Source organism: Dromiciops gliroides, chromosome 1 (genome assembly GCF_019393635.1).
Source record: "Dromiciops gliroides isolate mDroGli1 chromosome 1, mDroGli1.pri, whole genome shotgun sequence".
Lineage (NCBI taxonomy): Eukaryota > Metazoa > Chordata > Mammalia > Microbiotheria > Microbiotheriidae > Dromiciops > Dromiciops gliroides.
The window spans coordinates 206,988,409-207,002,872 of NC_057861.1; the positions used below are offsets into that span (position 1 = coordinate 206,988,409).

The 14,464-nt window shown below is 35.7% G+C and overlaps 1 protein-coding gene across 3 annotated transcripts in view; it reads right to left on the minus strand.

Moving 5' to 3' along the window:
- The window catches only part of SOCS6 (suppressor of cytokine signaling 6), a 70,956-nt gene that overhangs the window by 21,586 nt on the left and 34,906 nt on the right, over positions 1–14,464 (minus strand). The gene's annotated exons all lie outside the window — the stretch shown is intronic.

Consider the following 14,464-nt stretch of genomic DNA (forward strand, 5'->3'; position numbering starts at 1 on the left):
CTACCTTTACAGCACCTCTCACATTCATCCACTTCTTTCTAGTCCAATGGCCACCAACCATTTCTTGTTGGTTGACTAATGTATCTTTTTTTGGAACAGACCTGTTATGTTACTGGTAGAGTGGGCTACTGGTCAATAAATGTCTGTACCAATGTAGTCTGGTACCTGCTCTGCAAAGCTATGTCTGGGGCATTGAGAAGTTAACTGATTTGCCCACAGTCACACAATTAATATGTATAAGAGGCAAAAAGTGAACCTAAAACATCCTGAATCTGAGATTAGTTCTCTATCCACTAATTTGCCCAGTTTCTCTCTTACCCATCAATAGCTAGTCAGAAATATTTACTTTAAACTTAGCTTTTGAATGGCAGCCCTATATCCACTGAACTTTTAACAGGGATAAAAGATGTTTAGAGGGAAAAAAGGGATTCCCTTTCTTCTCCAGTTTCCTGCTGTAATTTAAGAGAGGTTAATAATGTGGGGTTTGAAGAAAAGAAAGGGTAATATCAAGAATGAAAAGGGGAAAACAAAGCTAAAATTATATTTTATCTTAGTTAAAAACCTATCTAAATTCTACTGAAATTTTTTTTTTGAAGATAGGAAAAAAAAGACCAAAGAATGCCACAACTCTGAAGTACTCCTAGTATGGAGTTCAAAACTACACTTATTTTATGTAAAAGGTGGAAAAAATATGGCATAAAAGACAAGTGATAATGTATATAGTATATGTGTGTGTGTGGGAAATAAAGACTCTTTAAAAGATATTCAAGAATCATATTTTTTAAAAGTACCATTTGCAATAATTTGAAAATCCTGCACAACCTAAACCCTTGAAACACTGGCTAAAGAGAATCTATTACATTTAGATCCTCTTATCTCTCTCCCTTTCAAAGGTCACAAATTACTTCCTAATTACTAAATTCAATAACCTTTTCTCAATCCAATTTCTCCTTAAGTGACAATTCTGAATCATAATACACTACTAAACTCTTCTTCCCTCATACTCTCCTTTCTTGGTTTCAATAGCAACATAGTTTCATGATTCCCTTTCTATTTCTCTAGTCATTTCTTCTGAATCTTTTCAGTTGGTTTCTCTTCCTCCTCTCACTCTTTAAATTTAACTGGAACCTAAAGATTTGTCTTTGGCCTCCTCCTTACTCTCGACACTTTCTTCTTTGATGAGTTTATCAACTTCCAATTCAATTCGATTAACATTTATTAAATGTTTAACATGTGGTAAGGCACTGCAAATAAATTTTTATGTCCATTCTCAACTTCTCTTCTGAGTTGTCTCACACTTCTTTTTCAACTGATCCTGTACACTGTTACATCACATATTTTCATATATATATTTCTCTCCTCCCCCACTGAACAAGTTATCCATTCTAATAAACATGAAAAAGCAAAGGACAAAAGACTGCATTATAACCAAATCAAGCATCATGTCTGATGATAATAAAGTAACACTTCACACTCATAATTCCCCATCCCTGCAAAGTAGAGGAGAGAGAGAGAGAGAGAGAGAGAGAGAGAGAGAGAGAGAGAGAGAGAGAGAGAGAAACATTTTCTTTTTCTTTCTTTTTTTTTTTTTGCAGGGTAATGACAGTTAAGTGACTTGCCCAGGGTCACACAGGTAGTAAGTGTCAAGTGTCTGAGGCCACGTTTGAACTCAGGTCCTCCTGAATCCAGGGTCAGTGCTTTATCCACTGCACCACCTAGCTGCCCCAACATTTTCTTAACTTTTCAGTTTGGTCATTATTACACCAGTTTTGTCTAATAAATGATAACAATGATGATGATCGCTAGCATTTATATAACACACTGTGCTAACTAAGCACCTTACAATTACTGATCTCATTACTGCTCATAATCACTCTAGAAGATGGGTACTATTATTATCCCCATTTTACAGTTGAAGAAACTGAGACAGAGGATCCAGGACCACACAGGTAGCAAGTATCTGAGGCCAAATTTGAACTCGGGTCTTTCTAACTCCAGTCCTAGCACTTTATCCACTGCACTACCATTAACACTATTGTAGTCATTGTTTAAATTGTTTTCCCGGTTCTGCTTACTTCACTTTGTCTCTGAGCCACATTTCTAACTGACTATTTGACCACTGACCATGTCTATCAGCATTTCAAATACATTATGCACAAAATCAAAGTCATCACTTTGTTCTTAAAACCTATTCTTTCTTCTGAATTCATATTTCTAGAACCTCCATTCTCTTAGTAATCAAAACTCATCACATCACTCCCTTGCTTGATAATACTAACAATAATAATGGCTAGCACTCATATAGCATTTTAAGGCTCAACAAGTGCTTTACAAATATTATCTTGTCTTATCCTCATAACAACCTTAGGAGATGGGTGCTATTGTCCCCATTTTGCAGATGAGCAAACTATGGCATACAAATGTTATATGACCTGACCAGGGTCCCACAGCTATTAAGTATGGCTGGATTTGAATTCAGGTTTTCCCTATGCTAGGCAACAAATTCAAAAAGCATAACATCAGAGGAGTTTTGATGTAGTAATAACCATGAATCACAGTAGCCTGAAAGTACCACCATATTATACCAAGGTATAATCACTAATGTAAACAATAATGACCCCAAGCCATCAAGAAATGGTTAAATTATGTTCAGTATCCCATTTAGGAGGGTAGACAAGTTTATAATACTTTTTCTATAATGACATCCATCTAAAAGAAGTAAACAGTTTGGATACTTAAAGGAGTCCAAGCTGAAAGTTTCAGTTACCAAGAACTTTGATTAAATGTATAAAACTCTGTCCAGACATAAATAGGTGTTAATCTACTTAGGAAGTAAATTGTTAAGTATACAAAAAGAGTAGGCAAATAATATCTAATCATTTTCCCAAGGTAACATCTATGTTGAGATGTAATTAATCCTTCTTTCACTTTAACAGTAGAGGAATTAAGCCTGTACACAAGTAGAAAGAAGGAACAATTATCATGCTCATTATAGCAGCATAGCTATCTGGTCTTTTCTCAGAATACAAGAAATATATTTTCTAAATAACCTTTCTCTGGACCTCCAAACATTTTTAATTTCTCAGAGCTATCACTGGAAGTTCAGTTGAAAATTTTAAAACATGCTCCTCCTTTTGACATCATTATTTCTGTCAGCAGTACCACCATTCAGTCTCCCATGCTCAAATCCCTTCCAGGGCTATCTACCTCTGTTTGCTTCCCCTCTAAACTGCATTTCATACTGACACCATTTATTTTTCCTATTCATCTGGTCATGTCACTCCACTGCTTAAAAATCTTCAATGGCTATTTGCTACCAAATAAAGTTCAAACTTCTTTGGTATTAAATGTCCTCCAAACTGGTTTTATTTATCATTGTGACATATATAAGGAATACATAAAGAAGTCACCTTATTAGGTGGCTCTTTAAAGTTTGTTTTTGTTCTATTAAATGCTTTTTAAAAATATTATTCGTAAGTGTGAGGTCAAAACCACCCCACCTCACTTAGCCCTGATAATATTTATCAGATGAGAACACATCTTGATCAATGAACTAGACTGAAGATAGCCTTAACACATTGGCTAAGGAGCTTGGGCACATTCTCTGGGACTTCTACAAAACTAATGAGATAAGTAGAATAAGGAATTTGAGCAAGCAGTGAGCTGGAACAGAATATTCCAGTCAAAATCCTAAGAAGGAACCACTTGAGGAAAGAGAAGAGAGCTTTGGCCTTGACTGCCTCTTCCTTCCTATCTTCTCCACCTTTGTAGAAAATTCTATCAAGCAGTCTGAAAGAATAGAGGGACAAAAGATTTGGACTTTTCCCCTGGTGTGCTAGCAGTGTCCCCAGGACAGCAACAGTTGGCAGTAGTGTTTACATTTGGAAGCTGAAAAGTCTAAATGCTATGAGGAAAGACCGATTCAAGGCTCTATGAGAAGTCCCAAAGAAAAGCTATACTATGCCTAAGGGGAACTTCATGAGTACCCTGACCAAGAGGAATAAAGAATTTCCAGCAACCAGGCACTGTGATTTAATCCTTTGCCACATGAACTCTCTAAGCCTGAGCCTAGTTTTCCATGGATTTCATATGAAGTGGTGGAAAAATGTGGCATAGACATGGGGGAGTGTTTTGTATGAACTGTTCTTACTATTTCACTTTAGCAAAATAATCATTTTTAAAGCTAATTAAGCTTTTAAAATAATTAAATAATCATTTTAAAGCTAACTGCAATCAACTGATACTCCTGGGGGCAGCATACTTGTGGAGACTCATAAGCTACAGTATTAGTAATAGACCTTCAACTCCTCAGAGCTACCCCTATAGCCCTAAAGAGAGAGTGCCATGAGGCGCTGACTCAACAATGTGAGTAGGAATTTAGATAAGGGTTCCCAGAGTTAGTATGTGCCACAGTTACAATAAGCACAGCAATATCTTCTAAATTCTCCATATCTTTCAGTCAATTGTATGACAGTAAAGATGTGGTTAACTATGTACAGCATCTGGCACATTTTAAGTGCTTTAAAAGTGCTTAGTGACTGACTGAATGTTTTTTTTTAAAGGCTACTTCCTTCTAATATCCTTATCAAGGATGCCCTCAATTGTATACAATATTCTCATATGTGGTTGTATAATTAGGTATATGGGTTGGCAATTATTGATATTCTCCTGGTTATTATTTCTAGTATAATATGGTCAGAGATCCTCTCCTCCCCATCCCCAATCTTTGGGATCTTTACATTTCAGTTACTTTGAGAATCAATCCCTAAACAATTTCAAATTTTGTTCTCTCTAGCATGGACTTCCTTGGTCTAATCCAGCTGCTTTCTTTTTTTTTCTTCAATAACATTTAATAAGTCAGATGGGAATTGTTTTAATTTCAATCTATATTTTTTTAAAAATCTATTAGTTTTTATCTTTATTTTTATTCTAACAAGTTGGTAATCTAAATATGGAGACAACTCACTGAGGAATAACTACCACATCAGTAAAGAGTTGTTTCCTAAGGTGCTATTGAAGGTTTGCAAAGTCAAGAGCCTTCTAATTCTTTTCTCAAAGTATTCAAGATACATAGGCATGTATGTAGTCTATCTGTATAGTATATAGTTTCTTTATTATTTCTTATTCCTGAACCATATTTTCAAACATTTTGGTCATCTTTCCCATGCCAATCTTTGCACTAAAATTGCCAAGTATCAAAGTATCTACTGATTTCATTTGGAAGGTCATTTTGAATTCTTTTTTAAGTTTTTCTACCCCTTCTTCATCTGCAACAGATGCATGAGCTGCAAGTATTTCCATAGTGGATCTTTATGCAAATACTTTTCATGAAAATTTACAAGTCGAAATACTTAAATACCTCCCCTCACTACATTCTTGTTGCCTTTGGATGATTAAAACTAAGTCCACCAATTCTTTTTGTCTCTGTCCCAGGAGAACCTGTGAGCCTTCTTTCCATTTGCCTGTATCTTCCTTTTGTGTTCTTATTTCATTTATAGTTATGTCAAGAATGTTATGATTACGTTCCTCCCATAGCTTGCTCAATCGCTGCTCTTTGAACAAGGATCTCTCTCACATTTACAATACCAACAGCTATAATATTTATAGATGATCTAAAAACTGTCCCTTCTGGTCCCCCTTTCCACCCATCTGCCACTGTCACTGCAATAGCAGAAAGAAGCCACAAAGGACTTAAGGCTATTTTTTGTTTTTCTTTTTTTCATGGATTGCCATACCCAAAGAATTCACCATCAACTGGTCAGCCTATTGGTGATTATTAATAACAAACAAGATATAAACCAAAGATGTATGTTTGCCAAACATGACTACTGTTATAGAATAGATCCAGTATATAATTCAAGTCAAAAAGATTCTATTTCGATGAGATGCTCCGGACCTTCCTCATGTAGATAATATGGTAACTGCTAGTCCTAGAACACAGCTCATCAGGCACTGTAAATGGACAATGAATTTAGCTTAGAACTGAATATGAAAAAAAAAAGAAGCGGGCAGGATTTAAATTTGGGAATGGCCAAGTTTTGTTATGACCCAAAGCTTCCCCCTGAAACAAAAGCCCACCTTTTTTAACAATGCAATTTCTGGTGCTATTGGATAGCCACAAGTCACAGAAAACTATACTCTCTAAGGAAATGAAATTTAAAATGACCCAAGGATGATGGACAGCAGATGGTGGGCATGAACAGGCCATGACACATTACAAATAAGGAATTATGTGAGAGAAATGGTATAAAGCATGCCATTAAAGAAAGGTATGATTTTTTTTTTTAAAGGGCAGACATATTTGGATAGCTTTTGTGCATCAGTGGTATCCTTGTGATGTTAAGAAAACGCAAAGATCAACTTAGCCAGAAATACTCTTTTCCTTCTTTGAACATCTGTAGAACTTGGTCTCAACTTTTCAAATCATATTATCCACATACTGACTTGTAGTTATGTGTGTACATATTATTTCCTCTTCTAGGTTCCTTAAACCAATCTACATACAACACTTAACATTATGCCTTGCTATTATACAGGTACAAAAAAAATACTGAATTGGATAAGATAAGGGATGCCTAAAATAGTTGAATTATGCAAATATTTCTTAAGCAGAAATCATTACAAAGGATCACAAGCCTATCATATTTACTATCATACATTAGCTATTGCCATAAAAATATGTAAGAAACCTGAGCATTATTGTCTATACAAGACTTTTTTTTCCCATAATTCTACCTTTATCCCAATATATGAATACAATGCTTTTATTTAACCAACCAGTCTCATCTAGTCATGTAAGTAAAATGTGAAGGAAAAAGGAAGTATGGTAGCAATTACAGTCTCACGTAGCTTGGGATGAGTCTATTTTTTACCTTGAAAATAAGTTGTTAGGACTTCCAGGTGCCATGAGAAACAAGATGATGGCCTATGCATTTTGTCTGATCCCCACAATCTCTCAAACCTCTCCAAAATAGAAATTATACACCAAAGAAAAAACAACATTATCTGACCCCATAGTCTAGGACAACCAGAATTCAACCCTTGTATTACAAAAATACAATCTAGGAGCTGAAGCTCACTAACCCTGAGCTCACTCAGCACCCCTTTCACCTCCCATGCCAACAGCAGCAAGGAAGGCCCAAAGATATGACAAGCTTACATCAAAATTCACCCCTGTAACTTGGTTTCCCTACCATCTTTCCAGTGCTGTGGAGCCCCTAGCTCCAGGCTACAGAAGTTTGCTCAAGCCTTGACTGCCATCTTGGCCATAGCCTTAGAGGGATAAAAACCTTCTAGGAGCTACAATGTGGAAGTATTAGTGTTGCAAAACTGAATTTTCAGTGTCTGGTCATAGAACTGAGTAACAGAGGGGGTGGGACAGGTCACCAGAATGGTTTTCCATTTGTGTGAGGAGTTATACAGCATTCCATCAAGCCTGAGGAAAAGAGCACAGAATTCAGCTAGGGCCAGTTCTGACCACCCCAAAGTCAGCTGAGAAGAGATCTAGGCTCATAAACCATGAAATGTCCAGTGTGTCCAAATGTCCTTTGAAATCCAGCCCCTAAGGAAAACACTGTCAGAGGATAGGCAGGAATAACAAAGTGAGTGATAAGGAAAATAAGAAGGTAAAAGACTGAGAGTACCAAAGATTCCAGGAAGAAGAAAAATCAAAGACCTTGCATAAACAGATAAAACAACAGGAAAAACTGTAACAACAGAAGGAAATATGGCCTCTAGATCTAATAAAGAGTTCAGACATCTATTAATAATTATTGCAAAGTAAATGAAAATGATCCAATACTTGATGAGACAGAGGACCCTGTCCTCCAAAATGTGCAAAATACTTGAATTATGCAGATATTTCTTAAGCAGAAATCATTACAAAAGATCACAAGCCTATCATATTTACAGCAGCTACTACCATAAAAATATGTAAGAAACCTGAGAATTCTGAGGTGACCATAACACACTATTCCTAGTGGTTCAAAGAGAAATAAGAATTATGAGAGCAGAATTTATGCCTTTCATAGCAAAGATAAGGAACAGCAGAGAAAACCTTGAATCTGTACTGGCAAACCTCACCAAAGAAACAAAAGAGAAAACAAAATACTGTGAATGCTACTACATAGAAATGAAGGAAACCTACAAGATGAGAAGCAAAAAAACATTTAAAAAATACATATGCTCACTATGCAAACAAAATAGACTGAACTTTTAGACGGGATGCACGGAGACAACCTAAGGATTAGGTTTCCTCAGAAATACACAAGGGAAAAAAACAACTTTAACACCATAATGAAGACAATAATAGAGAACTGCTCAGAATTTCTAAACATAGAAAATGAAATTCCACTATTGTGCTGTGTGGTAAGATTATTGGAATGTGGCTGTTTTCTCAGCCTCCATATGTGTACCTGTCTCTCCTCCTGTTGTACATATATTCTCTCCAGGGCCTGCATCACGCTCATTGTAATAGCAATTAGTATCTGAAATGATGAGTTTCCATAATTCATAAATCTCATATTAATTGCACCAAAGACAATATGGTGGTAAAAATACATGTTATGTTGCATAACTGAGGATATACTTGTAATATATACAATAATTCCAAACACCCTCTGTTCCTGGAAGAAACAAAGGCGGAATGTGGTAAGATTATTGGAATTTGGCTGTTTCATTGGGAGGGCCACACCTGGCCCGCCCTTAAGTTATGTATGCTACTGATGTCAGAAGGAGAAAACCTCTCTCTATAGGCAGTTTTTGAAGGACCTCCCCTTTTGGGGGAGGAAGATTAAACGCTAGCTGAGGGGAGTTTCAGTCTCTTCCAGAGTTTCCCTCTTTCTGGTGGTGAGGTATAGAGCTTATATACCCTTGAAACAGTAGGTGGTCAATGGAGCTGAGAATTGACCCCTGCATAGAGAAATTATCTCCACTCAGACCACCCCCAGCCTTGGGATATCAATTCAAAGAATGTATCCCCTCTTCAGTGTGGGGGATAGGTAAGACCCAATTGATCCCTGGACAGAGAAGCCTTTGGCTATCTAGATAACACCTAAGCTTGAGGAGAACATGATGACCTTGCCTAGCCTAGATTAAATTCCTTTCATGTTGGGTAGGGTCTGACCAAGATAAGAGAGTTAATGCAATCTCATTCAGTAATGTCTTCCAGGAAAAAGGGACTTTTTTAAAATGAGGAATTTAGAAGGAAAGAGCTTCTGAATTTCCCCCAAGATATTGTTTATTAACAATCATTTCTCACAAACCTACAGGGGAGTGGGTGAGAAGGAGGGGTAAGTCTGAAAAGACAGGGACAAGGAAAGGGGCCTTACTCTGGAGGTGGGAAGGGGTTCCACTGATGAATACTACTATGAGTGAAGAGAGATGTTTGGTGAACAGAGAGGACCTTACACTTGTTGAGGCCTGGGGGATTTAGTGCCTAAAAAGTATACTTGTCCTAAGAAGGAGAGAGTTGAACCCCTGGGGGAAACTGGCACCTGGAAAAGTAGAAGAACATAAATAAAGAGAGATTTTCAGGCAAGTGTAGGAGGATTTTTAAAAGGCCAAAAAGAGAATGTATAAATCATTGGGTGGTGTCCTCTCTGACACCTAAATAATTGGTATTATTCTGGAAATGAGGCACAATGTAAAAGAGTGATAGATGTTATAAGCTTTACAAGGTAGTAGCAGAAAGAGCCTCAAGGGGAGAGTCTAGAATGGAATCCTTGGAAAATCTGATTGCAGGAAGAAGACAGAGAAAAGAAAGATCAGATAATTGTAGGGGTCATGAATCAGAGATTGAAGGCCTGGTGTAAACACAAAGAAAAGATGGAAAATTAAGAGAGTGAGAAAAATTCCTTTGGATAGGGATGCAAAAATGAAATTTAAAAACTAAGAATAGGAGTAAATGAAGGGGAATAGGGGAAGGGCAAATACCAAACAAGAGAGAGGTCAGGTGAAAAAAAAAGCAGTGGGAACAGGGCCACCTTATAAAAAAATTAAAGTAACAGAAGGAACATAATGCTATGTTTACAGCAGAAGGGGGAATTTAAAACTGAAAAGCTTCTGCACAAATAAAATTATTGCACCTAGGATAGAAGGGGAGTGATCAAATTGGGGGTTGGGGGATTTTTTTTGCATCAAATTTCTCTGACAAGAGTTTAATATTCAAGATATAGAACCAATTAATAAATATATGTAAGACTAACAGCCATTTTCCAATAGAAGGTTGAAGAACATGAATAAACAGTTCTCAAAAGAACTGCAAAGCACTTACAACCACATAAAAATGCTCTAAATAACTAATAAGAGAAATGCAAATCAAAATGACTGAGGTTTCACCTCATACCTAGCAAATTGGCAAAAATTTAAAAAATGGCAAGAGTTAATGTTGGAAGAGTTGTGAAAAGACAGGCATGCTAATACATTGTTGGTGGAAATGTGAAACGGCACAACTACTTTGGAAAGCAACTTGGAATTATGCAAATAAAGTGACTAAAATGTCCATACCCTTTGAACCAGAGTCTCCATTACTGATACCCCAAGGAAACATCACTAATAAGAAAAAAGTCCCCATGTGCTCCAAAAATATTTGTAGCAAAACTTTTTGTGACAGCTAAAAATTGGAAACAAAGTAGATGCTTATCCATTGGGGACTATCTAAACAAATTGTGGCATGTGAATGTAATAGATTACTACACAATTTGTGTGATGAATACACAAAAGTATATAAAGATGTATACGAACTGATACAGAATGAAGTAAGCAGAGAAAAAAAACACCAACTATGGTGACTCCAATAATATAAAGAGAAAGAATGGCATATAAAAAAAAGTAAATGTAACAAAATTATAAAGATCAAGTGGGCCTCAAATGAGATATGAGAAGACAATCTCAAACTCCCCTTTGTGGAGGTGAGACACAGGTGTTTTCAGACTCTTTCAGTGTACTGATCAACTGTGCTGACTTTTTTCTTTCATCTCCAAAAAACATCTATTTGTCACAGAATGGTTCTTGGGAAGAAAGGGAAAGATACATGGAATACTATGGTGATATAAAAAATAGATAATATCAATAAAAGTTATTTTAAAAAAAAAGAAAAAGAAAGAAGTTTTCTATCAGAAGCCAAGGCCTCTACGCATGGTAGATATAGAGCCAACCTTGAAGTCCTGGGCACAAGTCTTTCCACTGACACATACCAGCTATGTGACTCTGGGAAAGCCACTGAGCCTCTCGATTTAGTGCTTTAAGTCAATAAGTTGCAGAGAAGGTGCAAACTTGCAATGGTAGTGGAAATTTCTTATCTAGAAGATCTTTAAATCAATGAAATCATAGATCTAGTGAACCAAACCGAAAAACAAGTTTAATTTCTAATTTGTATATCATAGCTAAGCCCAAGTTTTTTGGTTCTATTCCTTTCTAAATCTGAAAAGGCTACTTTTAGTATTTCTCAGTTTTACATAATATTTTGGAAAACACATACCTGTCTTTTGGCTTAGTTTAATAATAATGAATGAAATAGGGGCAGCTAGATGGTGCAGTAGATAGAGCACCGGCCCTGGATTCAGGAGGACTTGAGTTCAAATCCAGCCTCAGACACTTGACACTAGCTGTGTGACCCTGGGCAAGTCACTTAACCCCAATTGCCTCACCAAAAAAAAAAAATAGAATGTCAATAAATTAAGACAATAAAAATTATGTTTGTTTACTGTAAAACCTTACACTAAGATAAAACAAATTCTCAGGTTATGCCACAGGTTGAAGGAAATGTGTATAAAGGCCTGAATAATGATAAATCACAGTACTTGAATTTTACAGCAGTCTTTAAGCTAAAACTACTTAAGCTGTGGATTATGTTCTTCACAGGGAGAGCAATACTTTCTCAAGTAGATTCTGTCAAAATTATTAGATATTTTATAGTACACCTCCTACATATATTATAAATATATCTTTTTAATTAAATAAAGTTCAAATGAAAGTCCAGAAAACTGAGCTTAACTGTATGAATTCATTCCAATTACCAGTAAATGCAGCATAGCAATTATTTAATACTGTATAAGCAAACAAGGTCAAACTTTGACTTGCCATGAGTAATCTACCAACATTAACAAAAATATGTCATCATTCTATTTGCTGCATTTGATCATGAAAAGGGTAAATTCAAAGTTAAACAATCTTTGTATGGACATTTATAAACCATAATAATACCTGTTGTATTTAACATTACTCATTTTGGTAAATATAGTATAATATATAGGTCAGGTATCCTGCCCACCAAATATGTAACTTTTAAAAAGCTAAAATAACTCAAGGATGATTATAAATAATTGTTTGAAATATTCAACAATTAAATTTAAATTTATCTTAAATATTTTGTTTTTAATTTGTAAAGTAAGATAATATACCTTTACAATGGATAAATATGAAATTATAAAGAAAATCTACACTCTAAATCAAAGCTTCTTAAACTGTGGGTTATAACCCCACATGGGGTCGCATAACTGAATGTGGGAGTTGTAAAAAATTTGACAATAGTAAAAGTTATGTATACCTGTTTTACATCCCTATATGCATGGGGCCACGTAAAAATTTCTTGGAAAAAAAGGGGCTGTGAGCGAAAAAAGTTTAAGAAGCCCTGCTCTAAACATTTGGTAAGTGTTTCCTATGTGCCAGGTACTGTGCTAAGTGATGGGAATACAAAGGAAGGTAAAGGGCAGTCCTTGCTAAAAGAGCTCACAATTTGATGGCATAAGACAAAATGCACATAACCATGCACAGACACATTATAGACAAGATAAATAGGAAATAATCAAAAAAGAGAGCAACAAACCAGCATTAAAGGGTGTCAGAAAGATTTACTGTAGAAGGTAGGATTTTAGCTGGAACCTGAAGTCACAGGAACCAGGAGACAAGAGAGGAAGAAGAGAATTCCAGGAAAATGTAAGAGGGAGCCAAGTTATGAAGGACTTACAACACCAAAATAATAATAATCATGATGATCTTTATATAGCACTTTCAAACTTCTTTACAACTATTATCAGATTTGATCCTCACAATTACCCTGAGAGTTGCAGAAGGTGATAGGGAGCCATTAGAGCTTACTGAATCTAGCCATGTGAATCTTACAAAAGGAAGAGGTCATCATAGGAACTCAGGGGACAAAGGCTGAGGCCAAACAAGGCTGAGTACCCCCTAACCCCTTACCCAAAAGCACATCAAGGGGAAGAATCTGATATTATTCAGGAAATAAAGCTGGAGAGATGAATATTATGAATGAAAGAAAATACTGACATATCAACGAATATTACAAATCTAGAGACATCTAAAAGAAAGAATGAGTAACTGTAACAACTACAAGCCAAAACTCAAAGGAAAAAAAATGGATTTTTCACAATGTCTACATAGAAGAAATTAATAGAAGAAAAATGAAATAAAAACTCTTGAGGAATGAATTAGCATAAGGACCTCCAAAGAAAAAGTGGTACCAAGCAGCTGAAGTCGATGTTGGAAAATTACAAGGAAGTATGGCCCCAAAGAGGAGCTATGAGAAGACATCTCCTCCCACTCCATTGCAGAGGTGGAAGGTCACAGACATGTACATAACACCATACATATTTTACTTTTTGAACAGACTGATTGGTTTTGCTGAATTTTCCCTTCTTTCTTATTCTTTTAAAAATACTTTATTACATAAGTTGGTTCTCTAAGAGGGGAAAATCTAGGGGGATTTGCCCAAGCAAAAGATGTCAAAAAACTAATTTAAAGAAATATAAAATGGCAAGCTTTACTCAAGAAATGAAACTAGAACAGACCAAAGAGAAATCAATGACTCCATTACACCGTATGAAATAATATAACAAAATCAAAAGATTAGGGGAAAAAATAGAAGTGCAAGCTAATATTAAAAAAAACAAAAACAAAAAAACCCCAAAAATCAGACCTGGAAAACAGGTCAGAACTGTATTTTAAGAATTAACCACTGGAATCCCTGAAAACCATGACTTAAAAGAAAAAAAAAAGTCTGGATACTTTATTTCAAGAAATCATGAGTGAAAACTATCCAAATTGAGACAGAGAACCAAGACAAGACAGAAAGAATCCACCAATTAATTACTTCCCAAAGGGAGCAAAACTCTCAAGAATGCCAAAACCAAAATTTAGAACTTCCACAAAGAAAACTTACTACATGTATCCAGAAAGTATTTCAAGCACCAATGTACTATATAAAGATTACACAAAACCTGTCACCACCTAATCACCAAAGGAGATCACTATATCCCAAAGCAAGAGATATATAGGGTTATAATAAAAAATAACTTACCTGCAAAACTAAGTATAATGCTATGGGAGGAAAGTGAATTTTTAAAGAAATAGAGGACTTTCAAGCATTGCTAATGAAAACACCAGAAATATGTAAGAACTCTGAAATACATAAACAATCAAGAGAAACCAAAAAGGTAAATTTATA